Genomic DNA, 23,013 nt, shown 5'->3' with positions numbered 1-23,013 from the left:
TTTTTCGGTTGTCAGTGACCGGTTAATACTGTCGAATAAAATCGACGGTTAATTTTATAAATTCAAACCCGAGCAGCGAAAACTGATTTTATTTGACGAGCGGAATTAATTTCAGTTGACTTTTGACAGGCGCCGTCTCATTGCAGTTTACTCTAGATGTGGATCCGATTGAAAGAGCGTGTGGTACGTCAAAACGGTGTTACGCGTATCGGCGAAGCTTTTTTCAGGCCGTATCATTCAACCGATTCGAAACAGCCCGATCCTTCGATGGCGTCCCTATCAACTCGCATAATACGAACCTACGGCGCTTCTCATCAACGGGAATAAAACCAGGTCACGTGAAAAGTTCTACCGTGCATTCGTACATCCATGCACAAACATCCGCGAGCATGTCGCGTTAGAGCCAGGTTTTCTCCTCAAAGTTGTTTGTCTTTTTTTGAGTTTCTTTTTCTTTCGCAGCGGTACCGGTTATACCAGAGAACCACGTTGGTTCCGCCGGCAGGTGTATCCTCGTGAATGTGTGCGTCTGTACAGCATTCGAAGAGCCGCGTCGGTCCCGACATCCCGATGTATTCACTAGCGCTGGATATCCGGTTCTACGAAGTTCGAATTCGTAGGTTTATACTTGTGGCTGTTTCCACTCGGGTGAGAAAAGCTCTGGAGTCTAGACTCGGAACGAGCTCGAGGCGGTAGAAATCTCTCGGGCTAAAGGTGATGCGGTCCGATCGAAGATCCGAGATCCTGCTAGATCCAATTCCGCGAGTTGCGTGCCGTTCCTTTGGCTCAAAGTTCACTTTAATCGTGATTTGACTAACTCTCGGGTCTCCTGCAGGAGTTCTCTTCCGCTTTGATTTCGCTTCACGCCTTTGACGTCGCGACAGCTCGTCGTTCCGACATCCGCACAGCTCTTCTCATACCTTTCGCTTCACTCGTTAAGAAGTTTTCAAGGCGCTATCCGTTTTCTCTACTTCTTGAAGCTCCGGTTGTAGTAGGCAAGGGAAACTCGCCCTCCCATCGCCCTGACATCGTTTATACTGTTCAAAGCTTCCGTTTCCCTCTTCTTTACAACCGTTGTTATTGTTCCCCTCGGCGTTTCTAGTTAACTCCCGAGAAATACGTAATGTTTGAGACGTCAGCAATTCTGTAATTATGGTAGGAAAAAATTACTTCTTCCTAATCACAAACGGCAGTGCAATTATGAGAAACTTTACTTCCTCGATTTGAATGACGTATTATTGCACAGTTCTTGGGTTACTTTGAAAATCTTGTTTTCCTTACAGTAGGTAGCGCTCGATATCGTTTGAATCTTCTCCTGAGCTTTCTTGCAAATTTTAATCCTTCATTACGAATCGCAGATAACTAGAACCTTACTTTGAACTCATCCGAGTAAGTTATTCCTCAGTTTTCAAACGAAAAAATTTCCCCACTATTGTTCCATAAAACTTTCTTTTCTGCAATCAAAAGTACGCGAAAATATACATAGTTGATTAAAATTGCACAAAGGCGACATCTTCCTCCAAGCAAACCGTCCGATTTTGTTGCGCAAATTCACTTTTCCATCGCGATCAACGTCATCGCGGACAAATCCCGATCACGATAATTTTGAAATTCCGATTATCAGCTAGGCTGCAACTGTTCGCGCCCTCATTTTCGCCTCTTCAAACCTGACTCCAGTCGCGAACAAGTCCGCCGTGCAAATGTTTGATTAGAAAATTATCGGCATTCAGAGCGAGCGTTACATTTGAACCGGCACAGCGGTACCTTTATGCAAATTCGTTTGTTCCCACAAGTAAGGTAATTAGTGTATAACAATATGCCTTTGTGTGTAGGTTAGGCGGTGAGTCGCGAGGTGGTACATAAGCCTCGCTCTCCGATGTATCGATAGTTATCGCGACCGTGATCGATAGCCCGCTGAGCGATATATCGCCACGATTGCAAATTGTAGGTGTCGGCTGTTCGTGTATGGAACCTCGGCTCGTACATCCCGGTGCAAAATTTCACACCCGTCGAGTCACTCGGTCGGGATTAATCGGCGATCTCCTTCCGAGCGGCGGCAAAAACGCGGTCAGCGACGGGCGATTTCACCCCCCACGGATTCCACGCACCCTGCATCGGGCAACCCGGAAGTGGAATCGCCCCGTTGTTTGCCAATTTTTTGCCGGATTGTACCCGCTGCTTACCACCGAGGCACCGTATCGCAGGCCAATTACCATCGTCTACCTGCTACCTCTCTCGTATACCCGCGGATAAACCTAAGTGCACGGCACGTACGCCCCGGACCTCCAGTTACAGTACTTAGCCCGATTGCCCGGAGTAACATCGCGGCTTGGATATACTGCGGGACTGCGAACTGAGCAAACAAAGATTTTCAATCGGTTAGACTTCTTGTTATACGGGAGAGGTGGCGGACGAATGATGATCAAAAAGTAGAGAGGTCGCGGTATCGATGCTTGAAAAAACCGGAAATGCGGAAAGTGACGAAATAAAGAAGAGTCGAAGTGTAGAATTGTATAAGATTAGAGAGTCAAAATATTGAATGTTTCGGCTTGCGGTATTCCTATTCATTCCGACGATTCTATATTTTAGATTTTCTACCGGTACTAGGTAATTTGGCTTACTTACATCTTTGCTTTTACATACTCTGTCTTTCTGTGGTTTCTAATTCTAAGAATTAGATATTCCAGTCTTCTATTTTGTGGGACCGGGTAGAGGTGAGAATGTAAAAAGATTAAGAAATCTAAGAGATACAATGTGGAATTTCAAAACGTACAAGCCCAAAGTGTAGAAAAGTCAAAATGTATAAAGGTACGAAGCTACAAAAATAATTCGAGGATACAAAAGTGTGCAAATTCTAACGATTCCCTTTTCGCTTGGTTATGTTCTTATTCATTCTGACGACTTTTCACTTTGACTTTCTGTCCTTCGACCTTTCCGCGTTTCGACTTTTCTATACCACGACTTTCTATATTTTCAAATTCTACATAGTGAATTTTCGCGACTTCTAAAATTCCCTATTTTCACCTCAACCCTGGACATTCAGCTCCTCCCCACCCTCCACCTGCTGAGAACGCGGAGGGTTTGCTGAAAATAATCGGGAAGTTAGTCCGAGGCGACTGTCCCCTGGTCTGGACTTCCGAGCACGTCGATGACGGCCATGAATCTTTCATCGCGGGGTGCGGATCCTTCGGCGATAAGAAGCCCGTGGATAACCACGTTTGCGGGGGAATTGTCGCAATGTGCAGGAGGCGGTAAAACTCGAGGATCGTATTATCTCTCGAAAGCAGTAACGTTGTTCTCCGCACTGCGCGGGCTTCGTCTTCCGGTAATGTGAAATTTGACGCGCACGAGTGGACGGTGTTCTCATCATGAGATAAGAAGAACCGTCTTCATTTCTTGAAATTATACCTCGTCTTCGACCGTGGAGAAACCACGCGGCTAAAAACTTAATCAATACCGATCCTGCGATCGCGGCTGGAGAGCCTGGAATCCGACTTTCCTTCTTCGAAATATTCGAAACGACAAAAACTCACCTCTCTGATTGTTAATCGTGCGCGAAAAAGAACAGAGCCCAGACCTCTTCGCAAGTACTTCGCACCTTTTGCAGCAGCGGACTTGAATTGACTTTCACTTGAACAATTAATTCTTCAAATCGGCAGGAAACGATCGAAAGAAATTTTCCCCGCTTATTACACAAGGCTCGCCAATCGCAGAGTCCGCGAACTTTTCGAATACCCCAACAGCTTGTCTTGAGAGACGTTTCATCGGCACGCTATCAGCGCCCATGAATTGGGAATACTTTGAATGCTTGCTGATAAATTCTTGGAAAACAATTTCTCCGTTTTTCTCCCGTTTCGCCAAAATCCTATTTCGCAGGATTCCGACTCACGTCCCCGTAATTTCCATTGAAATTAGTAACGCAGACCGGGGATGAATTGGGTTTAATATCATCCGGAGACAGAGTGTACGGAGCATTATACTCCGGTACCAATTTTGCACCGTACCGTTTCTGCGTCTCATACTCTGATCCTTGGGGAACCTAAGGAGACGGCGGGAACATCTTGAGCCTTCTCTCGCGCCTTGTGGAGAAACATTTGAGACTGGTAATATTATGTACAAGGCAGTAGAGCAACGGAGAGGATGAGAAGAGTGATAGTTAATAAACCTTAGTTATACCTACGTAACGGAGAGCCGCTCAGCCGGCTAATCTCTTTTATCCACATTCATTATGCAGTGGCTCTCATGTGTCTCCAGCCAGCGCCGAGCTGGATTTTCACATTTTATCTGGTAAAAAAGTCGCCCCAGCGTAGTCGAACGATTATTCGTTGATTTTCCTGATCGCCGTGGATACGACAAGCCTTTACAAAAAGAAGTCTGGAAGACGTGCAAAGTCGGGAATATCGAAGAGCCTGCGATTCCACCTTCGGAATGAGAATTTCCTTTTTTCTGACCTCCCCGATGGCAAAAAAAAAATCCTCCAAGTATTCACGTGCTGTTAAACTAAACGAATTTTTCAAGACATACTGAAAGAAGTACGCGAATTCTAAAGACTTTCCCTCGATTAAATGTTTCCACCGTTTTTCAGCCCAATCATGTAAGACGGCAAGAGAATCTCGTTCACGTTTTACCCGTTATCCGAACGGCGAAGCGATCGGTACAACTCTTGGAAACTTTTTCTTCGAGCCAGAATTTTTCAGGGATTTCATCAGCTTGGACACAAAGCCAGAGATTTTACAGAGATTGAAATTTTTTTCGTCGAATATCAGTGCGGCCCATTTCTCTGCTGAGTCTTCTGCGCACTGTCGGCTTGCTCTTGTATCGTAGGTAAAAGAGTGGGGATTGATTTAAAAATTTGGGTATCGGAGTGAAAGTCTGAAACCCACTGCGGGCGCAGCGAGCAAATCGACGAACGAGAAGGTAACAAGTGTTCGGGGTCGAGGCAACCCTTCGACCCACTCCATCCGCCCTTGGCTTCACACCTCCCCCTCAACTCCCGACGCTCCTCACCCCCGACAGACCGAAACTCATTTATTCACCGAAGTCAACGGGCCAACGAGCAATTCCGACCGTTTTCACCTCTAAGAAATCTCCCAGACTTTAATTAATAATCTATATTTAAAACATTTCTATAGCTTGGCTCGTCCGGTCGAACCGCCCTGTGCCTTCGTTCTTCGAACCGAATCAATAATCAATCTGAAAACAGTATCATTCGATCCACTGTACGAACAAGCGTATGCAAATCGAAACTTCAAATCGCATTACAGACTGCAAAAGGCTTTCTCCCCGTCTCACCTGTCTCATCCAACTACCCGTGAGTAAAAACCGGTTCATCATCCCGAGCCAATCAGCAAGAGCGTAGAGGAGGGTGGAGGAGTTTCGGCCGAGAGATCAAGGCATTAAAAAGCGAAGCCTTTCATCTTCGGCAGGCATGAATCGAAGCTGCATCTTCAGGGTGTACCTGGGAGGAGAGATGAGTCGGGGAAAAGATCAAACAGTTGAACATGCACTTTGCAGATTGTTCGAGGTTATCGAAGAACCGACGAAGGCGCTCCCGCAGTCTGTACCTACTGTTGGAAACGAGAGCAGCCTCTGCAACCGGGCGTTAAGTCTCTATGTACAGCAGCGTAGATCCGTAGCAATAAAAAGATATCTCGTAGCAGGTGCACCGATATCCATAGAGAATATTGGCTACTTTGCCCCGTTATCGGAACGCCGCGTGCCGCCTGTTCGACTGACTGTTTCTATACAGAAACGATTATGGTACCGCAGCGATGCTAGTAAAAAATTTTTTCATTTTCACAAAGTCGTCCGCAGTATTAGACCGGGTTTTACTCGGAGACACGAGTGTCAATTTTCATTACGAACGGAATTAGGATACCGATAATGATAATGGTAATAAAGTTTTCGAATTCTTTCGGAAAGTTATCTCGGGAAATTACCCGCGGGATACGAACTCCGAAATAGAATGGGACAGGGGAGCGGTGAATTCTGTACAAAGTTGTCTCGACTGTATTCGACGGCTGTACGGTCCAATTAACAATTGAATTATGTTATATGGACCCGAGGAGAGTGTCGCGTTCCATAGAGCGAGCGGCGTGGCGTTTATTTGACGAGGCCCACCACGCGTGCATAAATTTCAAGTGGAACAAAAATAAACAGCGCATATGTACGCGGTGCGCCGAGTCGGGTTTTGAAAAGAAATTAATAAGATCTCTGACCCCGCGGGAATTTATCATGTGGTCATAAAAAATATATGAACCTTAAGTGTTCTCTCTTTCTTTCGTTTTTGTTTCATCTTCTACTTCAGGGAGGTGGGGAGGACACCCGGGTTGAGAATTTTTGGTCGCCAAACCCGCAGCGCGGTGACCACGTTCAAATATAATTAATGTCACACGACGGCCTGATAGATAGCCGCCAAGAGCCTGAACAAGAGAATAGCCTCCAGCCGACGCTTCGTCGGTCTATCTATTCTACCCTGCGTGAGAGGATGAGATCCGATTTGACTAATAACTTATGTACCGTCCACCAGCACTGCGCCATGTTCCTGTGGGAGAATCACACGCTGATTTTGTTCTACACGTATATCAAACCGCGCGGACGGTGCGCCGGGCAATCCGAAACACCGATTCCTGCCAACGGAGAAGAGAACACACTTGACGTGTCAATTGGACCATTATCCGAGGTCTCTATCCCCCATTCGGTATTGTAATTATTCAGTTGGTCGGTATTTTTCCCTCCGACTCCTCACCCCGAAATCTAGCTGCATCGTACGCGTGCAGTTTGTGCAGTAATCGTTTGATCAACTGTCGACTTGGATTTCAAAGCAGCCTAAAGTATCGTCTGGTAATTATACGATGCCTCGTGCGCAGGCGGTAATACCTACCGCTAGATGGGCAGGGAGCTTAGATTTTTCCAGTTTACAACACGAACGCACGTGTGGTACAGTCAACCAGTGTGTACGTGCCTGGGTAAGGGCAAAGCATATAAAGGCCGCGTTTAAGATCGGTTTAACAATAAATAAACCGTGTTATCGGGCATCGAACCATGCGTTGAGCATTAATCGGCCTGTCGAGAAGCGTCGATTAAAAGGCCATAAAGATAGATAAAGCCGGGAGATAGCGGCCGGGAGATAATCGCCTCGATCGCTCGTGCGTTTCGTTGCCTTACGTTTCTTACCTGAAGCACTGGATACCTTCCTACGTGTGCCCCTCATCCCTGGGCATGCTTGTGCGTCGAGCGAACATACGTCAATTGTGTGAACCAAGTGGATGGCATGCCTTCGACAACCTTGCGTGCGCGGTGCAGGGGACTAGAATGTACCCGCACCGACGGTGTCTTGAGAGAGCGAAGTGGGTAACCTTACGCCTGCACCTTTACACGAAATTAAATACTTCCTGTTCGGGATTTGCTTTTTATACGAAGAGGGCTTCACGCCCGATTCCTGAGAGATGCTTCGCTCCGCTCTCGGTCAGGGCTATCGCGTTACTTTCAAAGTTGTGTTATACGAGATAGAAAGCGGAGCGGGATGACGATATATGCGTACCCAGCATTCTTCTCAAGAATAAATCTGTCCGAGAACCATATTCACGTCGTAAAATCACCCACCAATCTATCTCGGGATCGTTGTACGAAGTCACGTGAAATCCATTCGTATCGTCAAGTCAAATCGAATTCGATAATATCGAGCCACTCGAAATTCTACAAGGTCATCCAAAGTCACTGGAGCACCTGGTCCGGATAGTAATAATTCGAATAACGTGAAACGGTAACGGAACACTCAAGGTATTCAGTCCATCTCCAACAATGGTCACCTGCAGTGTACACGTGACGTTGAATCTGCAAGCTACGGGAACGAGATCGGGTTACGTTGGGTGTATTAGACGGTGGATCGGTGTGGAGTGGAATTTGAGTAACGAGTTAATGCAATGGAGGAAGGGGGGCAGGCAGAGTGGCTAAGCGGTTTAAACCACCTGGGCATTACAATTCAATTTAACCTCCCGCAATTCCCTCAGCAGCAGCTATAGGAGGAACGTGCAGGCTTGCTGCAAAACAATATCCACCGCATATTGTTCATCTCGTGTCCATTTCTCCGGGAACTCAATATGCTATGCAGACGATATCTCTGAGGCTCATTGTTGCAACGACGGGGGGGAAGTAAACTGCATCGTCCGAACGGTGGTGACGCATTGTTGGATTATAATATAATCCCAGAGCAGAGTTGGCTTTGACTTGCGCCCGGTCCTTAGTTCGCAATCGCAAAGCGACGCCGTTTCTCATCGAGCTTGTCCCCGTCTGCGGAGCAATTGATTGCTCAATTGATACTCGCGGTATTGTCAAGGAAGAGAAGAGATACCGACGAAGACAGTGCAGGTGAAACTTTTCTTCCGTGGATTGAAACTTAGTCATTTCTAAGGTGCGCGTGCCTGTAATATAGCTGGGCAGAAGCGGGGTTTAAAGTTGATCACATTGTCGCGCTACCGCTCGTGGTGAGAATCGTCGAGCGAAACTTGCCTCGTTATAATTTATAACAATCCGTGCAATATACGCGCGACTTATTGTGCATCCTAGTTCATTAGCTGTGGGAATTGCATTGAATACCAAAGAGTTTTAACAATTCCTACGAAGTGAAGTTGGCGGCAGTAATTGTATGCGCTCTACCGCTTATATGTTATAAGTGAGATATAACAATGGTCCAGAAACCCGTCACGTCGTCGTTGCTGTTCCTGCACTCCAATCCACACTTTGGATTGCCGGTTCTTACGCCTGCGTAATTTATTATAAACAACCACCGGGAACAATTGATAGATCACTTCGCTGTACCTACTTGTTATAAGCGAACATACGGACACGAGCAATAGTTATTCCTAGCTCCTTAGCACCGAAAAAAATAAAAAAACTTCCATTGAACACGTACGGTGACAAGTCAGTTTGAAAAGTTGCACCGGTTTGACGCCACGTACGTTCTCTATACCCATTGTACCGTGTATTCAGCTCGTTATAAGTTTGAATTTTTAACCGATACACATATGCCGTTGAATCGTCGATGTATCATCCAGTCTGTCCAACTTTTCTCCACCAGATCCGAGAAAATTGTTTGACCTGGAGAGTTGTCATCCGGCAGATCATTTTCTCTTTCTTACCCAAGTGTTACCCGAATCCGAGTAAAACATCAATTGCGTTGATACGGTGGACTTTCAGTTTCTTGAAAGCAATAAGTTTGGCAAGAAATTTCATCCTTATAATTTGTCTCAAGTTTTCATTCCGTTTCTTCAATTCGTACCCTCGATTCGGCGCGTGCTGGAGACTTTGTTGTCCGTTTGATCAAAGTAATGTTTCCCTGAATTTGAGGGTTGAAACGTACCGCGCCCGTTTGTTCGCTGGAACAGAGAGAGGAGAAATTAAAATTTCAAGTGCACCGAGAAGGGGATCCGGCGTTTTTATTCACCAGCGTCCGGTGTACGGGCAGTTCGCGAGGCGGGGGCATTCCAATTTAAATATAAAATTACGTTTGCACTTGTCGAGCATTGGTAGGTATAATGAAGCGAGTCAGGGAACAAGCTTGCAGGCTTATTATACGTACGTACGCGTACATGTGAACGTGCGTGCACACACGGTGTATTACACGTTATTAAATACACAGGGCTGCAGTTATAATGCGCGAGGTCCGCGAGCAGGCGTGCCTGAAACGGTCCAATCCAGCTTCTCGCTAATCTCCATCCACGCATTGTGGCCACGTACCAATTATTATTCAAGTCTAAAACGTCCTCGCGATACAGACGCGTGACGTGCGCCGCGATTTACGCCAAACGGTGTACACCCTCAATTGAATTAATGCAAAACCTCACCGAGCATCCCGCGTCTGTAATGTACTATTTACGGTACCGGTAATTATATCTAGCCACGATGAACGTAGGCGCGAGGAATACCGCAGAGTATTTATGCCCCCGTTGCCGTACCCGTTTAAGAACTTATTATCCGGCGTACAGTCTTGGACAAAAGATTCCCCCAACAATACAAAAATTGTTAAAGAAAAGCTCAAAAGCTCCGGCGGTTCAAGTGAAGCAAATTTAATTCAACCTACATTGTGCATGTTTGAGGATAGGGAAGGACGATTTGGAACTCCCAGATTTCAATCGGCAATACCCGATTATCAATTGAACGACGATACCTAGTTAATTTTATACCGGATTGTACGCCTGGCGTACGAAGCTCAGCGAGCTGCTCCCCGCAATACCTACACGATAACGCGTGGAAGCAAATTCGCGATGTTGTAAGACGCGCGAATCCCGTTTGGAACCCGTCGCGTCGCGTACGTCTTTCGTCTCTCGTTTGGCGAAAAACACAGCATCCTCGCTAAATTCCCCGTCCCAAGCTTTCCCATAATTCTCTCGCGGTCCCGCAGAGCGGCTTGTCTCTGTCAGTCGTACAAGCTTTCGCTCGCTAGTTTCCTCGGGTCGCCTTCGCCTGACTTCGCCTCACCCAGCGTATAAGTTTCGAACGAACCGTGCTATTTCACCGAGAGCAAACACGCGAGAACCCCCCGCCTCGCTTCTCGACGAGACGAGTGAATCACGACCGAGTTTGCAGAACTTTTGGTCCGTCGATGACACCCGCAAAAATCGGCTTTCGCTCTTACTACGTGCCTAATTACAGAGAATCGACCCGCGACATCTGCGAGTCCCTCTCTCTCCTTTTCCCTCTTCCTCTCTTTCTCTCCCTCTCCTTCTGTCCGCCGATGTGCAGATTTATCGCCGGTAAAACGATAACTGCTCCGACTCCATCCTTGCGGCGAGTTGAACCGAGGCGGAAAATTTTTACCCTCTTCGGAAGTTTCTTCAAATTTACGATTCGTTTCTTACCTGCACGGCTCTCTGCGTACGCTAAACGTCACTGCTAAAAAACTTTTATCTATTACTCGCGAGCTGCGCTACGGTAAATATTGGCTTATGTACTCGCTGGCAGTGCGGAATTGCATTTCGCTGAAACCGAACGCGTTGTGTTGAGGAAGGAAGAAACGAGCCTGTCGCAGCGGCTAAAGATCGCTTACTTTTTCCCTCGTGCAGACCTCGTCACGTTCTCCATTCGCGAAAGGCGCGAATACGAAATGGCGGATATACGTACGTGTCTCTGGTCCAGTTTGCGGGAATATATAAGGATGCTGGGAAGGAAACGGCGAGATGAGGGCCGCGGTGCTTCGCAAATATGTACATACGTAAATGTGAAGGCGCGATGCTCCGGCCTGCAGAAGCGCGACTCCGGTTCACCAGCTGAAAAACATCGAGAAGGTGTAACTCGAGAATGATACATGTTTAGAATGTCTCCGACGGTTATGTCATGGTAATAATAACCGACTTCTGACGTATCTATGTTTAATTTTAACCACGGGTTTAACCCCACGCCCGTCATCCGAGGCATGAGAAATGGTCCGTTTCGAATTCGACTTCACGTTCATTCGTTCGGCCGTTCCTAGAAACGTATGAGATTGCTAATTCATGAAGATCCCCTGATGGAGCGGGGAAATTCGTGAGAAGATGTCTTCTCGGCGATATTTTTACCCCGCTCTTGCATCTCGATGAACACTTCTCCAATAAAATTTCCCACCAGTGTGGAAACATCAAAGTGCATATCTCGATAAATAATAGTCGAGTTTTCGCGCAATCTCAACGTTTCAAATTCTGTAGATCAATCGAAAACGAACGTCCGACTGTGTGATCTATTTTTCGTTCAACAAGACGCCGAGAACTATGATCGAACACATTTTGATGATACTGGTCTCCAAAGATGCAGTTTATCTAACTTATAATTCGTAACGAATTACAGTTGTTACTCTTCTACAGCAGGTGAAATTCCTTGAACGAACCTCTCGAACTACAGAAAAAGAATAAGGTGTAATATGAAATTGAATTGAATTGGTTGTTCTATGCCGTCTTACCACATGGAACCTCCATCTGTGACACGAAGTCACGTGCGGGGCTCCCGAGCCGTGAACCGGAAGTCATCGCTTCGCTCGTCGCGTAAATTATGTGACAAGCATCAGCTGCGAGGCGCATGGTTACAGATGTTGCCAAAAATATACGTATAATATGTATACAAGGCAGTTTGCATTCAAAAAAAAATCTCGATTCCGACTTATGATCTGATACAGAGTTATATTTTAGTAAGATGAGGCCACAGATTTATTCCTTTTATCGAACGTGGGCGCGGCTGCTTGGGTATATCGAGTTTCGTATATTAAATTTAAGATCGAGAACGAGTCACTCCGGAACTCGTTTTTACAACGATTTATCAACTAACGATCCCGAGAACCTTTTGCTCTACATTCGCATACCACACACGACGAACGTATGTTACTAATTCCACGAAGAAATTCGACTAGCATCACGCTGAGCTAAGTCTGCTGTTCGCAGAATCTCGCTTATTGCTCTTTCCCTCTCTACCTGTTTCTTTTTTCACTCTTTCTCTCTCTCTTTTTATTGCACGATATCCGTTTAACGGGTTGACGCAATCGCATGAGACATGTAATTTCTTTATCCCCTCGTGCATGGCGTCATGCATTACAATCCACTTCGCATCTTCTTTCTGTTGGTAGCTGATTGTCCGTCTCCAAAGTGCAGAAACACTCGTTGATAATTAGGTCAGAGAGCTTCCACCACTGGTCAAAGTAATTAACATTCGTTTGGCATTATACACCGATTTTAATAATTCAAACGAACGTTAAATATTTATGAATATATACTGTGCCCTGCAGGCCTTGTCTCAGCTTGAGGTACGCTCGATACATCTTGTGCATTCTCCTCTGTAAAAATTAATATCGATACTTTGATGCGCATGGTTTGAAACTGCAGCGTAAATTCTGCAACGATATTGTATCAGAACCGCTTATAATGTCCAGCATCGCATAGTCGAACAATGTTTCTTCGGACAACCAATTCGCGATTTAAGCTCGCTTAAACCCCGCCGAAGATTACGTTGTAATAACTAGGTGTTGGAGCTGGCGATGAGTAGCGGGAGGAAGGCTGCTGTTAATTCAATTTGGTACAAATGGAATTTCCAACGTATACATGTAGACAAAAAAAACAAGGAACAAGCGGGAAACTTGGGGTGCGGGCGTGCTGCAGGTTAACGTTGGGAAATGAAAACTGCCTCGACTCATTCGCTCGGAAAGGTCTTTTCGAGTTTTAGATTCATACCGCGATGAATGCGGTGTAGGCACGGAGTTCACGGATAATCCTTACAACGCCAGAACATGAGTGGCAGGTCTTTCTGGCCTCCTCTCGGTGTTTTTTCCCCGGGGTTTGTTAGTCTTCTTCCGCTGCATGCGCCTTCCATTTCACACAGCAATTTATAAATATCCCGGATCCTTGTATAAATTTTCCTCCCGCAATTCGCCCGGCTGACAATTGCTCGTTTCTACTTTACATTTCGCGTAATACATACAGGCTCCGAAATCCCGGGACGTCAACCCCTTCCATTATTCTGAAACAAATTTCGCTGAGACCGCCGGGTCGAAAGTTGCGATCAACGGCCTATCCATTGTCCAAATTGCTAACGCCATTAAATCTTCTTAATCGTGATACACGGTGCCCTGTTGCACTCCCCTTTCCATTACACTCTCGACGTTGGCTCGCGGCGAACCGAACGGACTCTGCAACCTTTCCGAGACCCTCGAAGCTCCCGATTCACGACTCTTTCTTGATCCCCGTGTTCCGATTCGCTTGAGCCTCCGTAACGGCCCGGGAGTCGGGATCAATTTTCATTCCAACATTCCAGGATCCTCAAGGATGTTTCCGGGCAAGAAGAAGAGGGTGCAGCGTGTACTTTGCTGAAGGGATCGATGCGGAAATTCCGGCTCTCCGGTACTCGGAGCTTATCATAAATATTGGCGAATTCGAAAAATGCAGAGTTTCCGATCGGCTCGAACACCCCGCGGCAAACGGAACGCCAACGCGACTCTGTAGCCAAGCCGAGTTAAGAATTCACGACGTCCTGGGTCAGCTTCTGCTTGACTCTTGGAGTCGGGAACCCGGAGTCGAGACCATTTTTGCAGTCGGGCCCCTCATTCGCGTCTTATTACCAAGAATTCAAACACGACGGGAGTTAACCGACCCGACGAGTCGAATACCGTGCGAAGGCAGAAAAGGGACCCCAAAAAGAGGGTCAAGTACAAAGAAAATTCCCGGGCTGCATGTCGCATGGAAGTCCTGCATGCAGTGCGGATTCATCCCTCGGTCCAAGATGGACCCTTTAAAAGCGCATTATTCGGGCTCGCTTCAGCGGCGGATCTTATCGGAGACGAAAGCATTCCTCGGCAGGATCAGAGCGGGTAAATTACCGAGTTGGTTTAGGATTGGGTTTGAATAACGGATGACCTCTTGCCAGGAGAGACGGGAATTCCCTCGCATGCAGCGGAGTATCTGGATTTATTTCCACACGTCTCTTAATCCTCCGGAACTGAAGGAAAGACATCCTGCTGCACTCTCGGCTAAAAGTGCGGGTGGGTCGCAGATGCGCGTCCTGGCTTCGTGGACCTTGGACAAAGCATTCCTAGACTCTACAAACGCCCAGATTAGATAACCGAATGACCAACGGTGCCACACGCGACGTTTCGAGTAAAGTCCCCGCAACTCGACTCCGTCGTCGCTTCAGCCCCACGGAATTGAGTTAATGGCACTTCAGGTGTTCGATGTGCCGTATCTTCGTCTCCCGATAGTCGAATCGCCTCCGTAGAGTGAAACGAAACTTCGGTCTCCAGACGGATTCTCGGTAACTTCCTACCCTCGGGGCATCGAAACGCGAAGCCAGAAGTTGGCGGGAAAAAAGTTTCGGAGAGTCGCGTCTTGCTGCCTAATTTTCGCGGACGGGTACCTGAATCTTTCGCGATCATTTCTCCGGGTCAATCCCGGCCGTTTCCGTCCGAGGAACCTTTTGTGAGACGTGTGGAGACGGCGACAATGCGACGAATCACGAGGACATCTTGTTCGTCGTTCGTCCTCAAGGGGAAGCGGAAATTATTCCGGTCGAATGACTGGCAGGAAATTGAGTCCCACCGGCCGTTGGAAACGCAGCACCCACCACCTTCTGCAGCTTCAGAAATTCCTACCGTGCTGAAATTAGTTCGTTAACCCTCGGAGAACGGGAGAGAAAGAGAAGAGGAGAGTGAGAGAGAGAGAGAGGTGAAAGAAGGAAACTGTGCGCAACCGAAAGGATCTCGACTTTCACGAATCTCGTTCTTAATTTACGAAATACCATGGGACCGAAAATAAGCCGGCTGCTTTCACGATCATCGACTCGCTCACGTTACTCCCCGCGTTGCGGGGCTGCACGGTTGGTTAGTTAATGGAGCATTAAGCTGGCAATAATTAACCGAACCATAAAGCGCAATATCTTTATGGGATATCCGTTGGCTTATTAATATCTATAGGATGATATCGGGGCTCGCAGGGCCCTCGAAAACCTCAGAAGAGACCGACGGACCGCCGACGCGGCGCGGCGTAATGTAATAATATTAAATTGAGCCAAGACATGCGAGGGAGGTGTATTAAGATTATGAATCCATTAGTAGATGGCTAGATCCGTCGCTACGTGGCCGTGCGAGCATGTAAAAAATATTTCTTACCTTCGGCCGCGGTGTTGAGGAGAAGAACGAAGACTACGGTATCCAATCGCACCGGTGAAAACGATATCCTGCTTCGCGACGCAGGCGTGGGCGAAGCCGCAGGATCAAGGACTCGCGGGATGAACGGGCGAAACGGGGACCCGGAGAGAGACCCGGATAATTAAATTCGTGTAATCAATTAGCATCGCCTTTCGGTCGCGGTGGGTGCGGAAGCGAGTCTCCGAGCTCATTAGAGCGACGACGCACGCTTAATTTCAACCGGCGTATCACTCTCGCCGACCTTCCATCCCGCTCTTTTTTCCCGGAGGGGGGGGGATGTTTTACGAGCGGTTGTACAGCGGAAAAATTTCACGGAATATGCAGGTGGCAGGTGCATATTTTCCGATTCTCGACAATTACGTTGCGCGCAGGTTGCAGGCAGTTTTAGGATCAAATAACAATCGCCAATTTATCGTTATACGGAAGATGTCGCGGCAGCTGTTTCGCGGAGCGGTGATAAACCGGCCGAATTGCCGCAGGACCATACCTGCCTGCAATTACTATCATCCCAGGATTAGGGAGGAGTCCAGTCCATGAAACCCGGATGCTGGACAGTATCAGCTTCGCTTTTCCTCCTCCGCTTGGGCCGGACGAACCTCTGAACTTGCGGGACTTGAGTAGACAGTTTAGAAGGGGTGTTTTTTATACTCGTTCAAAAAGACGTATACACCAAATCTGAGTTAATTAATCTCGCGATTAAAGTCCCGCGCGGCTCTCTGAAACCTCGCGTCGGCTCGGCCAAGCGGTCGTATAACAGGAGTATTTAACGAGCTTTCCGACCGGTTATGACTCTGCGTAACACATGCCGTGCATAAAAATCCACGATTCAATGATCGTGTGATCTTTAATCAAGCTCTCGGTTTTTTACAGTTGTGTAATTTCGCGATTCGACGCTTGCCCAAATAATTATAATTATCGATCAGTCTTCCCGCGGCGGCAATTTAGCAGTCACCAATCCTCTGGGGAAGATTATCCCGAAAATATCGACACTGATATTCCCTAAAGCTTCAGCCCCTTGAACGTTAAACCAAAACCGTCAATCCGGTAATTAGAAACGTTCCAAATACCCGGGAAGGATTTCGAGTATAGAGAGACGGAAATCTAGTTATAGCTGGGTCTTACTCGGATTCTGTTCTCCACCTGTAGTATCGCGATTACAAGCTTTGTCTACAGCTCTAGCTGCTCGGAGCCAAGGATCTTATCGACCGTTTCTAATCCCTCTGATGACGCGGAACGAAACACATTCCGGGATCTCAAGCCCGGCTGTTTCCCGTATAGTGACAAGGATTTAAGGAGCTGTTTGCTAGCGCTGGCCTGATTGTGAAACGAGTTGTAGAATTGTTTGAGAGCTTCAAGATTTTGTGACAAAAGATAGAAAAAAACAAATTGTTTCTTGCAGACTGTGTAAAGTGATTCTCAACGCGTTGCAAAGTTACGCGTGTTGATCTGGTGAAAACGTATTTTGTCACAAGTGCCGAGAATCAGCAGCTCTTAAACTGACTACCTACTTTAAAAGCTTGGTTGAATTTAACCGCGCCAAATGTTCACCCGATTTGTAAAAGACATTAACTCCATTCGACATTCGGTTCTAATCAGACTCAATCTGACCATGACAAGCTTTTTCCACTTTCAACGGCGCTGATGATTATGACTCATATTAATATATAATTACGGAGGCAAAATGGAAGTAACAAGGGATTAATTTTCTCGCCGAAGATATTTCCGTTTGTTGATTCTTACGAAATGCGCAAACGTATTTAAAAAAATTAGAAAATCGTAAATCAAGGAACGTTTACCGTCAGAATGAATTATGAAGTACGGTGTTAATTAAGCAAATCGCGTTAACACCGCCGTACGGTAATTAGTGCACGGTCTACGCGCGTGTGTGTCTATAGCAATAGCGTCGTGACGCCGCGTCGTTTAGATTTAGACGCCTGATTTCCGAGCATGAAAGCACCCTCGCAAGCAACTCTTCTACAAGCCTTTATAACGCGTCCGATACCACCTACGTCGCAGCTTTGTATGCCTTCGGTGTTTCAAACACGAGGGGGAACGACGCCCGGTCCTTGAAAGGAGTCAAAGTTTCGCACTAATTGTAAGTATTGTAGATTTTGCGAAATTGTCAAATTTATTCATCACTTATAAAAACGAGCGCGAAAACTAACCGGCAACGAAAGTCGCGGTAGAAACTCGAGAGATTCTTCTCCGCTGCTGCACCGGAGCTCCGGAGAAAAAGGAAGAGCGTAAAAGACGGTGAAAAATTAAAATGGAGTCTCCATCGCCAGGTTGGCTAACAAGAATCTCGCTAATTGCATTTTATCTCTCCTTCATGCACCCGTGGCAAGAGGTACATAGCCTCAGGTAATATAGGCATAGACTCTGCGCTATACAGTTGAACCTCGAGTACGTCTTTGGCTGCAGGGATATACGTCTCTCTGTGTGTATATACCTAATAAAACTGAGAAGAAAGAGAATCGCCGGCATAGTCTGTATATATATATATATATCTAAAGGTAATGAATTTTTGCATCTGTAACTTCGTGCAATCCGGCTTTCGGGCCATAATTAGCACATGCTTACTTTAATCACGTATAGAAGCGATTATCTCTCATCGCGTAGTGTATAATAAAACCGTGAAATGCAATAAAATTCGAGGGTACATAACAGCTGAAGAAAATTCTCGTTCGATCGTATCACGCTTCCCGCTGTGCTAAATTACTCAAGAATGAACTCGAAATTTTTCAAACAGCCCGATGAAATATACTCCGGTTTACACACGCCATTTGGGTGTGTTAAACCGGACACGCGTGTCGTATAGGCAAACATAAATTAGGAGGGAAAGATCATTTGCCTAAGCAAATAGTATTACAGTGCCGTGGTAAATGACAGAATGACTCAATGTCGAAGACCCTTGACACCATTCGCATTATATTGGACAGGTTATAGGGTATGGACTTTCTATGCAGCGTTAGAAATTTCAATGGCACAATTAAACGATTAGTGAAATCCGTCAGATGTGAATCGCACGGGCATTACACGTATAATAACAACACGTGTGTTAATGCTGTTCTTTGTCACTTTGCAACATGAATGCTGCACCGCCAACCTGATCGAAACCCGAAGCAGATTCGCTCGCTGCCCAAACGGAGCATTGGCGTTCATTGAACGCACACGAATCATATAGACAAACAGTTTCGATCGCCAAACTTCGTCGTTGTTTGCTACGGTGCTTGATGGTGTTTGTCTGAGTAAATCATCATTTGTTTGATATCAACGTTACGCGGAACGTGAATATCTGGTTTCACCGCATAGCTGGCCGGGGTTAATCCATTGTCGAGCTTTCATTTCCACTCGTATAAATCATCCTGCAGACCTCCTTGAGGACCTCTGACGCTCGGTTCCACGGTCGTCGGTGACCAGACATTAAAAACGCGCTCCACTGTGAAAACAAAAGTTTTCCCATTCGTCGATGAGAACTAGTCGAGCCTAAAAATTCTTCACAATCGAAACGTGCGAAAGTGACAAATACAATGGGAGTTTGGCAAACGTTTTCTTTGCTCGTTCGCTGCACGATTTAAGCTGATTCGAGAAATTGTCGCAACAACTTCTTCGCGGCGATTGAACACAGCTATAGATTATAATCCCGACTCCTGCCTACGAGTTATTCATGGTCGTAAGCCGGTAACCTGGAACAGAATTGCTACATATATACATGTATATAAGATGGTTGCGTGTACCGTTGACGACTTCCAAAGCTTACCTCATCTCCTATTATCTCCCCTGGACTCGCCTCCGCTCCATTATACCTACGTAACTACATCAGCTTACGTACTCGAGTACCTTTCAACTTTCACGTAGGACGGCACAGCACACGCGCCTCTTCGTCAATTCACATTATAAGTATCGATAAACACGTGGCCGTGTTTACGTGGGCTCTATGGACGCCGATAATGATCTCGTTTCAATATAGTTACAATCACGCATATATGTTCCCCAATGAGATATCGCAACGCGGAAGATTGATCAGTGATCCGTAAGACCCGGAAGTCTTAAGGGATGTTCTTTTTTTCTACAGAGATAATGTGGTCTAAGCTCTGTAGTCGGTGAAAGCGGCATAGTTTACTCGCTGGAATAGTAATAACACAATTTTGAATGATATCCTGCTATATTTTACTACTGTGTTAAATATTATAATCGTTTTGTAAGAACATTAATAAGTCTTGTGAAACGCCGGGTTCATCCTCAGGTTGACGACACAGATCGCCGAAGTATACGTAACATTAGAAATGGAATTTGAAATTTTTTTTTTAACCACACCGCGGCTGTAAATCTCCACATCTGCTGTATATGAATAATTGAAGAGTCATACTATCCTCAGAACCTTTCACGCTACAGCTTGAGAACTGGTTATAGAAAAAAACGCTACGAGCTGCGGGAATGATGATTAAGAACCAACTATTATCTAGCCTCTGTAAGATAAGCCAATTAAGGGTATTGATGATCCACCCAAAATTGAAAAACATCTTTGTCAAGGTTCAAGGTAATAAAGGTCCTCTTTAAATATGAGCCAACATTTATGCAATGTTTCTCCAAATGTTCATCGAATGGCTCAACTGTTGGGGACATCATCGAGTTTCTCAACTTGTCACCCTGTTCCGCGTAAGTCAAGAATGGCAGCACTAAATTCTGGATATCTACAAACCTTAAGGGTGAAGAACCTTGGGTAGGACAGGTACACGGACCAAGGATCGCCGAATGGTCTACCGCCTACGATCAACTACCAACCTTTTCTGCAATAATCGGGTGAAATGGCGAGCGTATATCACGTTTATAGAGAGCCATTGGTACCGCAAGGCATTCATCTCAGCGAAGCACGGCGTTCGGCTTACGGCTTGGATGACCGCATGCATTACCAACTGTTGCAAACCGTTTCATTCCGCCTTTTAATCCCGAGCGAGGAAACTCACGGCGTGCTTCACGTCCCACGATAATCACGAACGTTCCAGCCACCCTAGATCCCCATCTCGTTGTCCTAGTTTCGACGATTCCGTGCAAGAAGCATTCAAGAGATACTCGGACGATCCGCTCTCCGATTTCATCCCTCGGAACCCCAGGTTCAATTATATTTTTTGCAAAGCCTGGAGAATTTATCGTAGAATTGTAATGGAGGGAGTCACGACGAAACTCCACCGTGAACCTGATCAAAATTATGTATTCCACGGTATGACAAGGGGCAGACCGAACTCCCCGGAGAGATAAGAATTGCTAACAAGATGGATTCTGTCCACATCCCGTTGCATATTGCATCTTGGTGCACAACAACCGACACGACGAATAAAAGGAGTAAAAACAGGAAGAACAGACATCAGGAAATACAGGGATTTGCATCGAGGCGTACTGTAATCAAAGTTTCCAGACATGTTCCAAATGCCCGCGTTGAAATCCGACACGCCCCAGGTGATGAGATCACGTCGAGACCGTCGTGCATATTTTTCAGCATCCCCCAATTTTCACGATGTGGCTCAGCGTGCGGAGAATGCGATTGTTTACAAGGTGACGATGAAATTTTGCCGCGTGTTTGCGGGGTGAACGTTAACTTGAACCGAGACGGAAGGACGGAGGTGAAAGATGACGAGCAGACGATCATCGTTTCGAGCTAGAGTTTTAAGAACAACAAACACGGTAGCGCCGTCTAGCCGTTGACTAATCACGCAGCTCATAGGAGGAAGGAGGTCATCTTGAGCACTCGACACTTGCGGCTCGACTGCTGGGCATAAATATCATTCTTCACTCGCGACTTTGCCGCAGCCTCCGCCGCGTTCCTGACGCCTCCGCAGCCTGAGATCCGCGGCGCATGATGCACGTCGTGTCTGAGTCGTGGTCCAGCTATTTATGTACCCAACGGGGAGGCTGCGTGCCCACATTCGAGATCAAGCAACCCTAGACCTCGCCAAGTTTTCGCAACATCAGAAAATGAATAAATAAATATCACCGTTGTGACGGAGGACTTTGTTAGATGTGGGGGAAATCCTCGTTCCGCAACCCCAATGCGGAGCTTAAATCCGCATCCAAATTCGATTAGGTGGAGCTCGATGCCTGACTGGAACTGTCGTTCGAGTTATCCGTTCATTCATCGCTCTTCAAGTTGTGCCTTTTTAATTTGCTACAGCAGAAAGAGTAGCGATTTCGAAGCGGAGGTATAATGGAACTAGAAACTTTGTCTCAATGTTTCAATTAATTTTTCGGTTCTGGATCCTGAGTCTTTAAAAGAGCATCGCGAAGAAGGTTTCCGAAGATAATACGTATACCGGTGGAAGGAACGTCAACAACCGATGTAGAAACCATCAATTTTATAAAGTTGTTTAAGCGACTCAATGTGATTCCGAATTTTTTCCAAATTTTAGAATTCGGAACGCGGCATGTTTTCCATACTCGGGATTAACGAATCAAATTTCCAGGAGAAAACCGGCAATTTCCCCGTTTGAAGATACCTACTTGAGACCCGTGCAAGGAGAAATGGAACCAATTGAAAGAGCGGGGGATCTAATATTCTTCGTGTGAAAAAGCCCCCGTATGAAGGAGACGGCGAGGGGCGGGAGGAAATATCTAGTAGGAAAGTCGTAGAGTGGCTCACAGCTCTGCTCAAGGGTGGGAGAAAGAAGTGTCATAACGCGGAAATTATTGCTTGGCTTGGTACCAAATTGGGAAAAAATTGAAAATCCTCATAAAGTTCCCGAGCTGCTGGAACATTTACGCCCCCGGCTCGTAGTAAGAGTGCGTGGATTACGCTCCTGCTGGTTGTCTCGCCTATTTGCGAGGCTGCTTTTGTACCTTGGGTACAACTATGCGGACGGCAGGGCAGCAGGTGGTAGCTCTCAACTATAAACGGGGGCGTCGCGACGCCTAGGAAATACGTCTGCCTTAGTTGCCGGACTGGAAACACTTGGGCAAACCACGCGAGTCGGACGGATTTGTGCTTCTAGGAACGTGTGTAGGCTTGGCTTTCGCGCCCCACGAAGTCAATTAAAATAACTCATCCACCTTCCAAGAAGATGACGATAACTGTATGAATGACTTTTATTTTCGTTAAATATTGTCTTAAACTTTCGGAGTGACCGTAGTTGTTTCTTTCCTCTGTAAGGATCCTGTCTCGGTTATTGATTTCTGAACTCTGCGTAATTATAATTCTGGCTCTTTGAATTGTAAAAGCAATTTCGAATACCCGCCACTTGTATAGTACAGATATGCCTGTGTATACTTACACGAGTGAAAAGAAGGAACGGATTTCTTTATTGAATTTCATTTCGTCCAAGTCCAATCAGAGCGGAAACATCGAAATTGATTTAATATCGCTTGTCATC

General features: G+C 46.3%; 1 protein-coding gene across 5 annotated transcripts in view; it reads left to right on the top strand.

Annotated features, from left to right (window-relative positions):
* LOC124306967 (protein slit) overlaps window positions 1–23,013 on the top strand; it is a 200,497-nt gene that overhangs the window by 161,078 nt on the left and 16,406 nt on the right. The window contains exon 1 of one of the 5 annotated variants that reach the window (XM_046768188.1): window positions 22,698–22,716. The exons of the other annotated variants lie outside the window; for them this stretch is intronic. The gene's annotated coding sequence lies outside the window, so the exon portion shown is untranslated. Of the gene's footprint in view, window positions 1–22,697; window positions 22,717–23,013 lie in introns of those variants that run through there. 5 annotated transcript variants of the gene reach the window in all.

Source organism: Neodiprion virginianus, chromosome 6, assembly GCF_021901495.1.
Source record: "Neodiprion virginianus isolate iyNeoVirg1 chromosome 6, iyNeoVirg1.1, whole genome shotgun sequence".
NCBI lineage: Eukaryota > Metazoa > Arthropoda > Insecta > Hymenoptera > Diprionidae > Neodiprion > Neodiprion virginianus.
Note: the sequence above shows the minus strand (reverse complement) of the source record. Positions and strands in the feature narration are given on the sequence as shown.